General features: G+C 50.9%; 1 long non-coding RNA gene, 5 other non-coding genes and 4 pseudogenes across 6 annotated transcripts; all 10 read right to left on the minus strand.

The window, feature by feature from the left end:
• Window positions 1-2,303: 2,303 nt before the first annotated feature.
• Window positions 2,304-2,380, minus strand: LOC111824189. Its single transcript, XR_002827279.1, has one exon. It is a non-coding gene; the product is annotated as a small nucleolar RNA SNORD115 (small nucleolar RNA).
• Window positions 2,381-3,492: 1,112 nt separating this feature from the next.
• On the minus strand, window positions 3,493-3,575 carry LOC111824182 (annotated as a pseudogene).
• Window positions 3,576-4,671: 1,096 nt separating this feature from the next.
• LOC111824190 lies at window positions 4,672-4,750 on the minus strand. The gene has a single exon (XR_002827281.1). It is a non-coding gene; the product is annotated as a small nucleolar RNA SNORD115 (small nucleolar RNA).
• Window positions 4,751-5,479: 729 nt separating this feature from the next.
• Window positions 5,480-7,343, minus strand: LOC111824175. Its single transcript, XR_002827272.1, has 3 exons — window positions 6,759-7,343; window positions 5,987-6,122; window positions 5,480-5,616 (listed from the first exon to the last, which is right to left on the minus strand). It is a non-coding gene; the product is annotated as an uncharacterized LOC111824175 (long non-coding RNA).
• On the minus strand, window positions 5,858-5,936 carry LOC111824202. Its single transcript, XR_002827285.1, has one exon. It is a non-coding gene; the product is annotated as a small nucleolar RNA SNORD115 (small nucleolar RNA).
• LOC111824183 lies at window positions 7,049-7,131 on the minus strand (annotated as a pseudogene).
• An 884-nt stretch (window positions 7,344-8,227) lies between the features above and the next one.
• LOC111824214 lies at window positions 8,228-8,306 on the minus strand. The gene has a single exon (XR_002827287.1). It is a non-coding gene; the product is annotated as a small nucleolar RNA SNORD115 (small nucleolar RNA).
• Window positions 8,307-9,415: 1,109 nt separating this feature from the next.
• On the minus strand, window positions 9,416-9,498 carry LOC111824184 (annotated as a pseudogene).
• Window positions 9,499-10,594: 1,096 nt separating this feature from the next.
• Window positions 10,595-10,673, minus strand: LOC111824217. The gene has a single exon (XR_002827288.1). It is a non-coding gene; the product is annotated as a small nucleolar RNA SNORD115 (small nucleolar RNA).
• A 1,111-nt stretch (window positions 10,674-11,784) lies between these two features.
• LOC111824186 lies at window positions 11,785-11,867 on the minus strand (annotated as a pseudogene).
• Between the last annotated feature and the right edge of the window lie 523 nt (window positions 11,868-12,390).

A 12,390-nucleotide genomic window follows, 5' to 3' on the forward strand; every position in this document is an offset into this window, starting at 1 on the left:
CACACCACTCAACACCAAAAAAACAATCCAGTAGAAAAATGGGCACAGGACCTGCACAGACACCCTCCCAAGGAGACCTACAACGGACAACAGAGACATGAAAAGACACTCAACCCCACAAGCTCTTGGGGAAATGCCAATCAAAACCGCAACGAGCTACCACCTCGCCCCTGTTCAGTTAGGCCATTAGCAACAGACGAGTGGTTGGGTGCTGAGAGGCAGTGGAGAAGGGAACTCGCACTCACCGCTGGTGGGAATGGAGATGGGTGCAGCCACTATGGACAACAGTGCAGAGGGTCTTCAAAAAATGAAAAATAGACTTACCACGTGACTCAGCAATCCCTCTTCTGGGTATCGACCCCGAAAACCTGAAAACATTTATTCACAAAGGCATATGCAACCCAATGTTCATTGCAACATTATTCACGGAGGCGAAGACATGGGAACAACTGAAGTGTCCCTCGATAGAGGACTGGATAAAGAAGATGGGGTACATGTACACCATGGAATACGACTCAGCCATAAGCAAGGACAAAACACTTAGCATTTGCAATAACATGGATGGACCTTGAGAGTATCCTGCTAAGGGATATACATCAGACAGAAAAAGCAAAGAACCATATCATTTCACTCATGTGTGGGATATCAAACTGAAAGCAACAAACAAGGGAAAAAAAACATGCAAATTTTATCATATAAAATCCCCAGGGTTGTAAAGAGATGAGCACAATTTTGCATACAATTTTCCACATTGGAAAAAGGAGAAACAATCCATCCATGTCAATCTTGAAAGAGTCAAAGAGAAATGGAAATAGAGTGCAGTGTGACCGCAAAAACCAACGAGCCATGAAGGTGCCATTCAGAAATCTGAGTAATTTAACAGATCATGCGTCTCTGATAACATTTTGGCACATTTGGTTTTCGCTACAATACTTTTAGGTCCAGTTGCTGAAAACTCTCTCCATTTCTCCATTTTATCATCAAAGCAACAGAAAAAAGAGTGAAGATGGAAGAAGAAATTACAAAGATTCAACAATGTAGGTCAGGTTGGTGAGGTTCTTAATAAAGAAAATGGTGTAAATATCCTCCTCTATAATAAAAGGGTAATATGCAAATTGACCCAAATGGTGGAATGACCGGGAACAACCGGTCGCTATGGTGTGCACTGACCACCAGGGGGCAGCAGGGCTGAGGGACCTCCCCCCCACCCCAAGTACATGAATTTTCATGCACCGGGCCTCTAGTTTTTAAATAAGGCTCTAAAACGGGTGGGGAACATCCAGTCCATAGACTGCAGGAGGCCCATGAAGTCATGTGGCCTGGCCCTGCCAAGGCATTAGGGGTGAGTTAATTAAATGTTGGACAAAAGAGAAGGCTAATTTTTAAGTTAATCATTTGGTATGGTCCCCCGGATGATAGTATCAATACCCACATGGCTGTTGGCAGGAAAAAGGTTCCCCACCCATGTCCTCACAAGCACCCACGCCCTCCCGGGCACGGACAGAGATCGCAGGACGGTCACAGGACACGTGCCACATCAATGCCAAAGGTCACGAGAAGGTACTCACCCCTGGCCGCTGAAGGGACAGACCTCTTACAGCCCTGTCTTGGCGAAATGTGACAAAAAGCAAAGACGGAGACTGAGAAAACACCCGGGGTAAAAAAATCGTAAAGAACTACAATGGGTCCCACGGTCATTGTGTCAATAGATTTTTACTGATTTCACAGAGGAAGGGAGAGGGAAAGAGCGACAGAAACATCAATGATTCTACCTCATCACTGAGGAACCAGAACCTAGTGGCTCAATTCAGAGTAGGACACAGACCCAGATTTCGGGTTCCAGCCCCAGACAAGGCGGGGACAGGAGGAAACCTACCGATGTTTCTGACTCAGATCAAAGAATCTCAATCTCTCTCTCTTCCCACCACCCTCAATTTCTCCATAAAATCAATAATAACAAAAAAGAACATATAAACATCATTACTACACAAGGGCACACCTGCTCCGCAAGTAAGACAACAGAAATGCACTCACCTTCAACGTCCAGGCACAGCCACCATGTTCCAGATAGTCGCACTGCAAGAAACAAAGACAGAAAAAATTAGTAAAAACGTCCTTCAGGAAGGCCGTGGGAGAACAGGCCTAACAGCCCGAGAACGTGAGCCAGAGATGTTCACAAGAAACAGACCGGGGAGAGGCAAAAGGTACCCCTCCCGGGCACTGCTTGCCTCTGAAACCAAACCCATTGTTTCCCAGGGAAGCCAGACTCCCAAATGTGGCGCCTCAAAATGGTCACGGACACGGGGCCTCAGATCACTCACACTGAACTTTATTTTAGTCATCATCTCTCTTCGAGACAATGCGTTCTCATCATTGACCCAACGAAGGCACTCTGCGGGCATCCGGACAACTGCACACTCGTTTGCTCACCAGAGATGTTTCCTGGGGCTGAGGACAGAGCAAGGTGGGCTTGACAGCTGCACTGTTCCGACTCTGGAAGGAGCCTGACAGACAGAGCCCAGGAGAGCTCTAGGCCAAATGAAGGCCATTGTTTTCGGAACATCACCTGGAAAAAGAGGAGTGACAGGGCTTCTAAAGGACCCATCTTGTTCATATCAGACCTGAATTCTAAGGGAACTTGTTCGTTTATGCGCCAATGACCACTTCCAAAACCAGGAAAGGAGAGAATGAATGAAACAACATGACCAAACAAACAAATAATAGGAATCACATAAAAAAAATCCATCAATGGAAATGGAGGCAGTATGATTCCACATCACCAACATAAAAATAACCAGCAACAGGATGCTCACCACACACACCCTTAGGGTTTGCAAGAAAGCTGAAGAGGAGCCATACTGCTCATGCCTGGGCGTGGTCCCCTTGGACACAGGAATCTGGCGCGATTCCTACACGGACCATGACATTGAGCATCCATTCAGGTGAAGGTAGAGGAGGTTAGGCGCTCAAGCCATGCACATGTCACATGACACTGTCACGGGACCCCACGAAAGGGCACTGAGCCCCCTTTCAGTCCGATTCCTTTCAGAGAGGAGGGACATCTTTGGCTTTGGGTCGGCCCGTTCCCAAGGACTTAGAGTCACCAATTATACAGCACCAGGGTCTCTCTTGCCCAAAGAGAGCCCCCTGCTCATTTTCATGCACACCTGCTCTCTGTCCAACACAAAAGTCAGCCACTCACCTGAGACGTGAAGGCCACGACCACCATCTGGAGAGATGGTCGCACTGCAAGACACAACCAGAGGAGAAACGTTTTGTTTTAAGAGTTGGCCTCTGGTACCGCCATCTTGGAGGTCCTACTGGGCACCAAAAACACCGCTGAACGTGGAGAAGGCTACGATCACGTGGAAGCGATCGGGGAGAGGCACGGGGCATCCTCTGAGGAATCTGCCTACCTCCAGCTCCCAATCCCCACGCTGGGGAGAATCCTAAGACTCCCCAGCACGGTGCCACCAATCTGTCACCCACAGTGGGCCTCAGCGTAATCCTATTGAGCAGGATTTTTATGTCATCACCTCTCTTCAAGGCCCAGACCGCGTAGACATCATTGACCCAGAGACAGCACTTCGCGCACAGAGGAACCAGCGCACACTCATATGCTCACCAGTGATGTTTCCTGGAACTAAGGACATAGCAAGGTGGGCTGGAGAGCTGCACTCTGCTTCCCACTCTGGAAGGAGCCTGACAGACACAGGAAGCTCTGGGCCCATGGAAACCCTTTTTTTCCGAACATGACCTGGACAAAGAGGAGTGGGACGGCCGCTAAAGGACCTGTCTCTTCCCTCTCGGAACTGAACCTAAAGCACGATGGCAATTGATGTGCAAATGATCACGCCCAAAACCAACACATGAAAGAGGAAAGGAATACATCCGAAAAGCAGGAAATGCACCAATGGAAAGCAGGGCACTACCGATTCCACGCGGACACAGACCACCGGCCATAAGATTCTCACTATTCACACACGCAGCGTTTGCCAAGGAAGCTGAGCAGAAACCCTACTGCTCACTCCTGGGCATGGTCCTCTTGGACACAACCGCCTCCTGATGTGCTGACACTGACCATGACATTGAGCATTCATTCGGGAGAGGGTAGAGGAGGTTAGGAGCTCACGCCATGCACATGTCACATGACAATGGCTAAAACATCCTCCCCCCTAACCCCCCGCAAAAAAAAAGAGGACTGAGACCACTTTCAGACCGATAACTTGCAGAGAGGAGGGACAACTTTGGCTCTGGGTCGGCCCATTCCCAAGGGCTTAGAGTCACCAAGAATAGAGCACCAGGGTCTCTCTTGCCCAAAGAGAGCCTCCTGCTGACTCTCATGCACACGAGCTCTCTGTGCAACACAAAAGTCAGCCACTCACCTGAAACCTGAAGGCCACGACCACCATCTGGAGAGATGGTCGCACTGCAAGACACAACCAGAGGAGAGATCTGCTTTAAGAGCTGGCCTCTGGCGTGGCTCTCAGTGCAGACCTACTGTGCAAAAAACACAACCGTGAACATGGAGGAGGCCATGTTCACGTAGCGGTGATCGGGGGGAGGCACGTGGCATCCTCTCAAGGATCTGCCCGCCTCGAGAACCCAATCCCATCGCTGGGGAGAAACCTAAGACTCCCCAACATGGTGCCACCAAACTGGCACCTTACTGGGCCTCAGCGTAATCCTATTGAGCATGATTTTTAAGTCATCACCTCACTTCAAGATTAAGGGTTGTCATCATTGACCCAACGAAGGCACTCTGCGGGCATCGGTACAACTGCACACTCGTTTGCTCACCAGAGATGTTTCCTGGGGCTGAGGACAGAGCAAGGTGGGCTTGACAGCTGCACTGTTCCGACTCTGGAAGGAGCCTGACAGACAGAGCCCAGGAGAGCTCTAGGCCAAATGAAGGCCACTGTTTTCGGAACATCACCTGGAAAAAGAGGAGTGACAGGGCTTCTAAAGGACCCATCTTGTTCATATCAGACCTGAATTCGAAGGGAACTTGTTCGTTTATGCGCCAATGACCACTTCCAAAACCAGGAAAGGAGAGAATGAATGAAACAACATGACCAAACAAACAAATAATAGGAATCACATAAAAAAAATCCATCAATGGAAATGGAGGCAGTATGATTCCACATCACCAACATAAAAATAACCAGCAACAGGATGCTCACCACACACACCCTTAGGGTTTGCAAGAAAGCTGAAGAGGAGCCATACTGCTCATGCCTGGGCGTGGTCCCCTTGGACACAGGAATCTGGCGCGATTCCTACACGGACCATGACATTGAGCATCCATTCAGGTGAAGGTAGAGGAGGTTAGGCGCTCAAGCCATGCACATGTCACATGACACTGTCACGGGACCCCACGAAAGGGCACTGAGCCCCCTTTCAGTCCGATTCCTTTCAGAGAGGAGGGACAACTTTGGCTCTGGGTCGGCCCATTCCCAAGGGCTTAGAGTCACCAAGAATAGAGGACCAGGGTCTCTCTTGCCCAAAGAGAGCCTCCTGCTGACTCTCATGCACACGAGCTCTCTGTGCAACACAAAAGTCAGCCACTCACCTGAAACGTGAAGGCCACGACCACCATCTGGAGAGATGGTCGCACTGCAAGACACAACCAGAGGAGAGATCTGCTTTAAGAGCTGGCCTCTGGCGTGGCTCTCAGTGCAGACCTACTGTGCACCAAAACAACCGTGAACATGGAGGAGGCCATGTTCACGAAGCGGTGATCGGGGGGAGGCACGTGGCATCCTCTCAAGGATCTGCCCGCCTCGAGAACCCAATCCCATCGCTGGGGAGAAACCTAAGACTCCCCAACATGGTGCCACCAAACTGGCACCTTACTGGGCCTCAGCGTAATCCTATTGAGCATGATTTTTAAGTCATCACCTCACTTCAAGATTAAGGGTTGTCATCATTGACCCAACGAAGGCACTCTGCGGGCATCCGTACAACTGCACAGTCGTTTGCTCACCAGAGATGTTTCCTGGGGCTGAGGACAGAGCAAGGTGGGCTTGACAGCTGCACTGTTCCGACTCTGGAAGGAGCCTGACAGACAGAGCCCAGGAGAGCTCTAGGCCAAATGAAGGCCACTGTTTTCGGAACATCACCTGGAAAAAGAGGAGTGACAGGGCTTCTAAAGGACCCATCTTGTTCATATCAGACCTGAATTCGAAGGGAACTTGTTCGTTTATGCGCCAATGACCACTTCCAAAACCAGAAAAGGAGAGAATGAATGAATCAATATGAACAAATAAACAAATAATAGGAATCACATAAAAAAAATCCATCAATGGAAATGGAGGCAGTATGATTCCACATCACCAACATAAAAATAACCAGCAACAGGATGCTCACCACACACACCCTTAGGGTTTGCAAGAAAGCTGAAGAGGAGCCATACTGCTCATGCCTGGGCGTGGTCCCCTTGGACACAGGAATCTGGCGCGATTCCAACACGGACCATGACATTGAGCATCCATTCAGGTGAAGGTAGAGGAGGTTAGGCGCTCAAGCCATGCACATGTCACATGACACTGTCACGGGACCCCACGAAAGAGCACTGATCCCCCTTTCAGTCCGATTCCTTTCAGAGAGGAGGGACATCTTTGGCTTTGGGTCGACCCGTTCCCAAGGACTTAGAGTCACCAATTATATAGCACCAGGGTCTCTCTTGCCCAAAGAGAGCCTCCTGCTCATTTTCATGCACACGTGCTCTCTGTCCAACACAAAAGTCAGCCACTCACCTGAGACGTGAAGGCCACGACCACCATCTGGAGAGATGGTCGCACTGCAAGACACAACCAGAGGAGAAACGTTTTGTTTTAAGAGTTGGCCTCTGGTACCGCCATCTTGGAGGTCCTACTGGGCACCAAAAACACCGCTGAACGTGGAGAAGGCTACGATCACGTGGAAGCGATCGGGGAGAGGCACGTGGCATCCTCTCAGGCATCTGCCTGCCTCCAGCTCCCAATCCCAACGCTGGGGAGAATCCTAAGACTCCCCAGCACGGTGCCACCAATCTGTCACCCACAGTGGGCCTCAGCGTAATCCTATTGAGCAGGATTTTTATGTCATCACCTCTCTTCAAGGCCCAGACCGCGTAGACATCATTGACCCAGAGACAGCCCTTCGCGCACAGAGGACCCAGGGCACACTCATATGCTCACCAGAGATGTTTCCTGGAACTAAGGACATAGCAAGGTGGGCTGGAGAGCTGCACTCTGCTTCCCACTCTGGAAGGAGCCTGACAGACACAGGAAGCTCTGGGCCCATGGAAACCCTTTTTTTCCGAACATGACCTGGACAAAGAGGAGTGGGACGGCCGCTAAAGGACCTGTCTCTTCCCTCTCGGAACTGAACCTAAAGCACGATGGCAATTGATGTGCAAATGATCACGCCCAAAACCAACACATGAAAGAGGAAAGGAATACATCCGAAAAGCAGGAAATGCACCAATGGAAAGCAGGGCACTACCGATTCCACGCGGACACAGACCACCGGCCATAGGATTCTCACTATTCACACACGCAGCGTTTGCCAAGGAAGCTGAGCAGAAACCCTACTGCTCACTCCTGGGCATGGTCCTCTTGGACACAACCGCCTCCTGATGTGCTGACACTGACCATGACATTGAGCATTCATTCGGGAGAGGGTAGAGGAGGTTAGGAGCTCACGCCATGCACATGTCACATGACAATGGCTAAAACATCCTCCCCCCTAACCCCCCGCAAAAAAAAAGGAGCCTGAGACCACTTTCAGACCGATAACTTGCAGAGAGGAGGGACAACTTTGGCTCTGGGTCGGCCCATTCCCAAGGGCTTAGAGTCACCAAGAATAGAGCACCAGGGTCTCTCTTGCCCAAAGAGAGCCTCCTGCTGACTCTCATGCACACGAGCTCTCTGTGCAACACAAAAGTCAGCCACTCACCTGAAACCTGAAGGCCACGACCACCATCTGGAGAGATGGTCGCACTGCAAGACACAACCAGAGGAGAGATCTGCTTTAAGAGCTGGCCTCTGGCGTGGCTCTCAGTGCAGAACTACTGTGCACCAAACACAACCGTGAACATGGAGGAGGCCATGTTCACGTAGCGGTGATCGGGGGGAGGCACGTGGCATCCTCTCAAGGATCTGCCCGCCTCGAGAACCCAATCCCATCGCTGGGGAGAAACCTAAGACTCCCCAACATGGTGCCACCAAAGTGGCACCTTACTGGGCCTCAGCGTAATCCTATTGAGCATGATTTTTAAGTCATCACCTCACTTCAAGATTAAGGGTTGTCATCATTGACCCAACGAAGGCATTCTGCGGGCATCCGTACAACTGCACACTCGTTTGCTCACCAGAGATGTTTCCTGGGGCTGAGGACAGAGCAAGGTGGGCTTGACAGCTGCACTGTTCCGACTCTGGAAGGAGCCTGACAGACAGAGCCCAGGAGAGCTCTAGGCCAAATGAAGGCCATTGTTTTCGGAACATCACCTGGAAAAAGAGGAGTGACAGGGCTTCTAAAGGACCCATCTTGTTCCTATGAGACCTCAACTCTAAGGGAACTTGTTCGTTTATGCGCCAATGACCACTTCCAAAACCAGGAAAGGAGAGAATGAATGAAACAATATGAACAAAAAAAGAAATAATAGGAATCACATAAAAAAAATCCATCAATGGAAATGGAGGCAGTATGATTCCACATCACCAACAAAAAATAACCAGCAACACGATTTTCAGCACACACAACCTTTGGGTTTGCAAGAAACTCAAGAGGAGCCATACTGCTCATGCCTGGGCGTGGTCCCCTTGGACACAGGAATCTGGCGCGATTCCAACACGGACCATGACATTGAGCATCCATTCAGGTGAAGGTAGAGGAGGTTAGGCGCTCAAGCCATGCACATGTCACATGACACTGTCACGGGACCCCACGAAAGAGCACTGAGCCCCCTTTCAGTCCGATTCCTTTCAGAGAGGAGGGACATCTTTGGCTTTGGGTCGGCCCGTTCCCAAGGACTTAGAGTCACCAATTATATAGCACCAGGGTCTCTCTTGCCCAAAGAGAGCCCCTGCTTATTTTCATGCACACCTGCTCTCTATCCAACACAAAAGTCAGCCACTCACCTGAGACGTGAAGGCCACGACCACCATCTGGAGAGATGGTCGCACTGCAAGACACAACCAGAGGAGAAACGTTTTGTTTTAAGAGTTGGCCTCTGGTACCGCCATCTTGGAGGTCCTACTGGGCACCAAAAACACCGCTGAACGTGGAGAAGGCTACGATCACGTGGAAGCGATCGGGGAGAGGCACGGGGCATCCTCTGAGGAATCTGCCTACCTCCAGCTCCCAATCCCCACGCTGGGGAGAATCCTAAGACTCCCCAGCACGGTGCCACCAATCTGTCACCCACAGTGGGCCTCAGCGTAATCCTATTGAGCAGGATTTTTATGTCATCACCTCTCTTCAAGGCCCAGACCGCGTAGACATCATTGACCCAGAGACAGCCCTTCGCGCACAGAGGAACCAGGGCACACTCATATGCTCACCAGAGATGTTTCCTGGAACTAAGGACATAGCAAGGTGGGCTGGAGAGCTGCACTCTGCTTCCCACTCTGGAAGGAGCCTGACAGACACAGGAAGCTCTGGGCCCATGAAAACCCTTTTTTTCCGAACATGACCTGGACAAAGAGGAGTGGGACGGCCGCTAAAGGACCTCTCTCTTCCCTCTCGGAACTGAACCTAAAGCACCATGGCAATTGATGTGCAAATGATCACGCCCAAAACCAACACATGAAAGAGGAAGGAATACATCCGAAAAGCAGGAAATGCACCAATGGAAAGCAGGGCACTACCGATTCCACGCGGACACAGACCACCGGCCACAGGATTCTCACTATTCACACACGCAGCGTTTGCCAAGGAAGCTGAGCAGAAACCCTACTGCTCACTCCTGGGCATGGTCCTCTTGGACACAACCGCCTCGTGATATGCTAACACGGACCATGACATTGAGCATTCATTCAGGAGAGGGTAGAGGAAGTTAGGCGCTCAAGCCATGCACATGTCACATGACAATGGCTAAAACATCCTCCCCCTTAACCCCCCGCAAAAAAAAAGGAGCTCTGAGACCACTTTCAGACCGATAACTTGCAGAGAGGAGGGACAACTTTGGCTCTGGGTCGGCCCATTCCCAAGGGCTTAGAGTCACCAAGAATAGAGCACCAGGGTCTCTCTTGCCCAAAGAGAGCCTCCTGCTGACTCTCATGCACACGAGCTCTCTGTGCAACACAAAAGTCAGCCACTCACCTGAAACCTGAAGGCCACGACCACCATCTGGAGAGATGGTCGCACTGCAAGACACAACCAGAGGAGAGATCTGCTTTAAGAGCTGGCCTCTGGCGTGGCTCTCAGTGCAGAACTACTGTGCACCAAACACAACCGTGAACATGGAGGAGGCCATGTTCACGTAGCGGTGATCGGGGGGAGGCACGTGGCATCCTCTCAAGGATCTGCCCGCCTCGAGAACCCAATCCCATCGCTGGGGAGAAACCTAAGACTCCCCAACATGGTGCCACCAAACTGGCACCTTACTGGGCCTCAGCGTAATCCTATTGAGCATGATTTTTAAGTCATCACCTCACTTCAAGATTAAGGGTTGTCATCATTGACCCAACGAAGGCATTCTGCGGGCATCCGTACAACTGCACACTCGTTTGCTCACCAGAGATGTTTCCTGGGGCTGAGGACAGAGCAAGGTGGGCTTGACAGCTGCACTGTTCCGACTCTGGAAGGAGCCTGACAGACAGAGCCCAGGAGAGCTCTAGGCCAAATGAAGGCCACTGTTTTCGGAACATCACCTGGAAAAAGAGGAGTGACAGGGCTTCTAAAGGACCCATCTTGTTCATATCAGACCTGAATTCGAAGGGAACTTGTTCGTTTATGCGCCAATGACCACTTCCAAAACCAGGAAAGGAGAGAATGAATGAAACAACATGACCAAACAAACAAATAATAGGAATCACATAAAAAAAATCCATCAATGGAAATGGAGGCAGTATGATTCCACATCACCAACATAAAAATAACCAGCAACAGGATGCTCACCACACACACCCTTAGGGTTTGCAAGAAAGCTGAAGAGGAGCCATACTGCTCATGCCTGGGCGTGGTCCCCTTGGACACAGGAATCTGGCGCGATTCCTACACGGACCATGACATTGAGCATCCATTCAGGTGAAGGTAGAGGAGGTTAGGCGCTCAAGCCATGCACATGTCACATGACACTGTCACGGGACCCCACGAAAGGGCACTGAGCCCCCTTTCAGTCCGATTCCTTTCAGAGAGGAGGGACATCTTTGGCTTTGGGTCGGCCCGTTCCCAAGGACTTAGAGTCACCAATTATACAGCACCAGGGTCTCTCTTGCCCAAAGAGAGCCCCCTGCTCATTTTCATGCACACCTGCTCTCTGTCCAACACAAAAGTCAGCCACTCACCTGAGACGTGAAGGCCACGACCACCATCTGGAGAGAGGTCGCACTGCAAGACACAACCAGAGGAGAAACGTTTTGTTTTAAGAGTTGGCCTCTGGTACCGCCATCTTGGAGGTCCTACTGGGCACCAAAAACACCGCTGAACGCGGAGAAGGCTACGATCACGTGGAAGCGATCGGGGAGAGGCACGTGGCATCCTCTCAGGCATCTGCCTGCCTCCAGCTCCCAATCCCAACGCTGGGGAGAATCCTAAGACTCCCCAGCACGGTGCCACCAATCTGTCACCCACAGTGGGCCTCAGCGTAATCCTATTGAGCAGGATTTTTATGTCATCACCTCTCTTCAAGGCCCAGACCGCGTAGACATCATTGACCCAGAGACAGCCCTTCGCGCACAGAGGAACCAGGGCACACTCATATGCTCACCAGTGATGTTTCCTGGAACTAAGGACATAGCAAGGTGGGCTGGAGAGCTGCACTCTGCTTCCCACTCTGGAAGGAGCCTGACAGACACAGGAAGCTCTGGGCCCATGGAAACCCTTTTTTTCCGAACATGACCTGGACAAAGAGGAGTGGGACGGCCGCTAAAGGACCTCTCTCTTCCCTCTCGGAACTGAACCTAAAGCACGATGGCAATTGATGTGCAAATGATCACGCCCAAAACCAACACATGAAAGAGGAAAGGAATACATCCGAAAAGCAGGAAATGCACCAATGGAAAGCAGGGCACTACCGATTCCACGCGGACACAGACCACCGGCCATAGGATTCTCACTATTCACACACGCAGCGTTTGCCAAGGAAGCTGAGCAGAAACCCTACTGCTCACTCCTGGGCATGGTCCTCTTGGACACAACCGCCTCCTGATGTGCTGACACTGACCATGACATTGAGCATTC

The sequence above is a fragment of the Myotis lucifugus genome, unplaced genomic scaffold (genome assembly GCF_000147115.1).
Source record: "Myotis lucifugus unplaced genomic scaffold, Myoluc2.0 scaffold_1006, whole genome shotgun sequence".
NCBI classification, from domain to species: Eukaryota; Metazoa; Chordata; class Mammalia; order Chiroptera; family Vespertilionidae; genus Myotis; species Myotis lucifugus.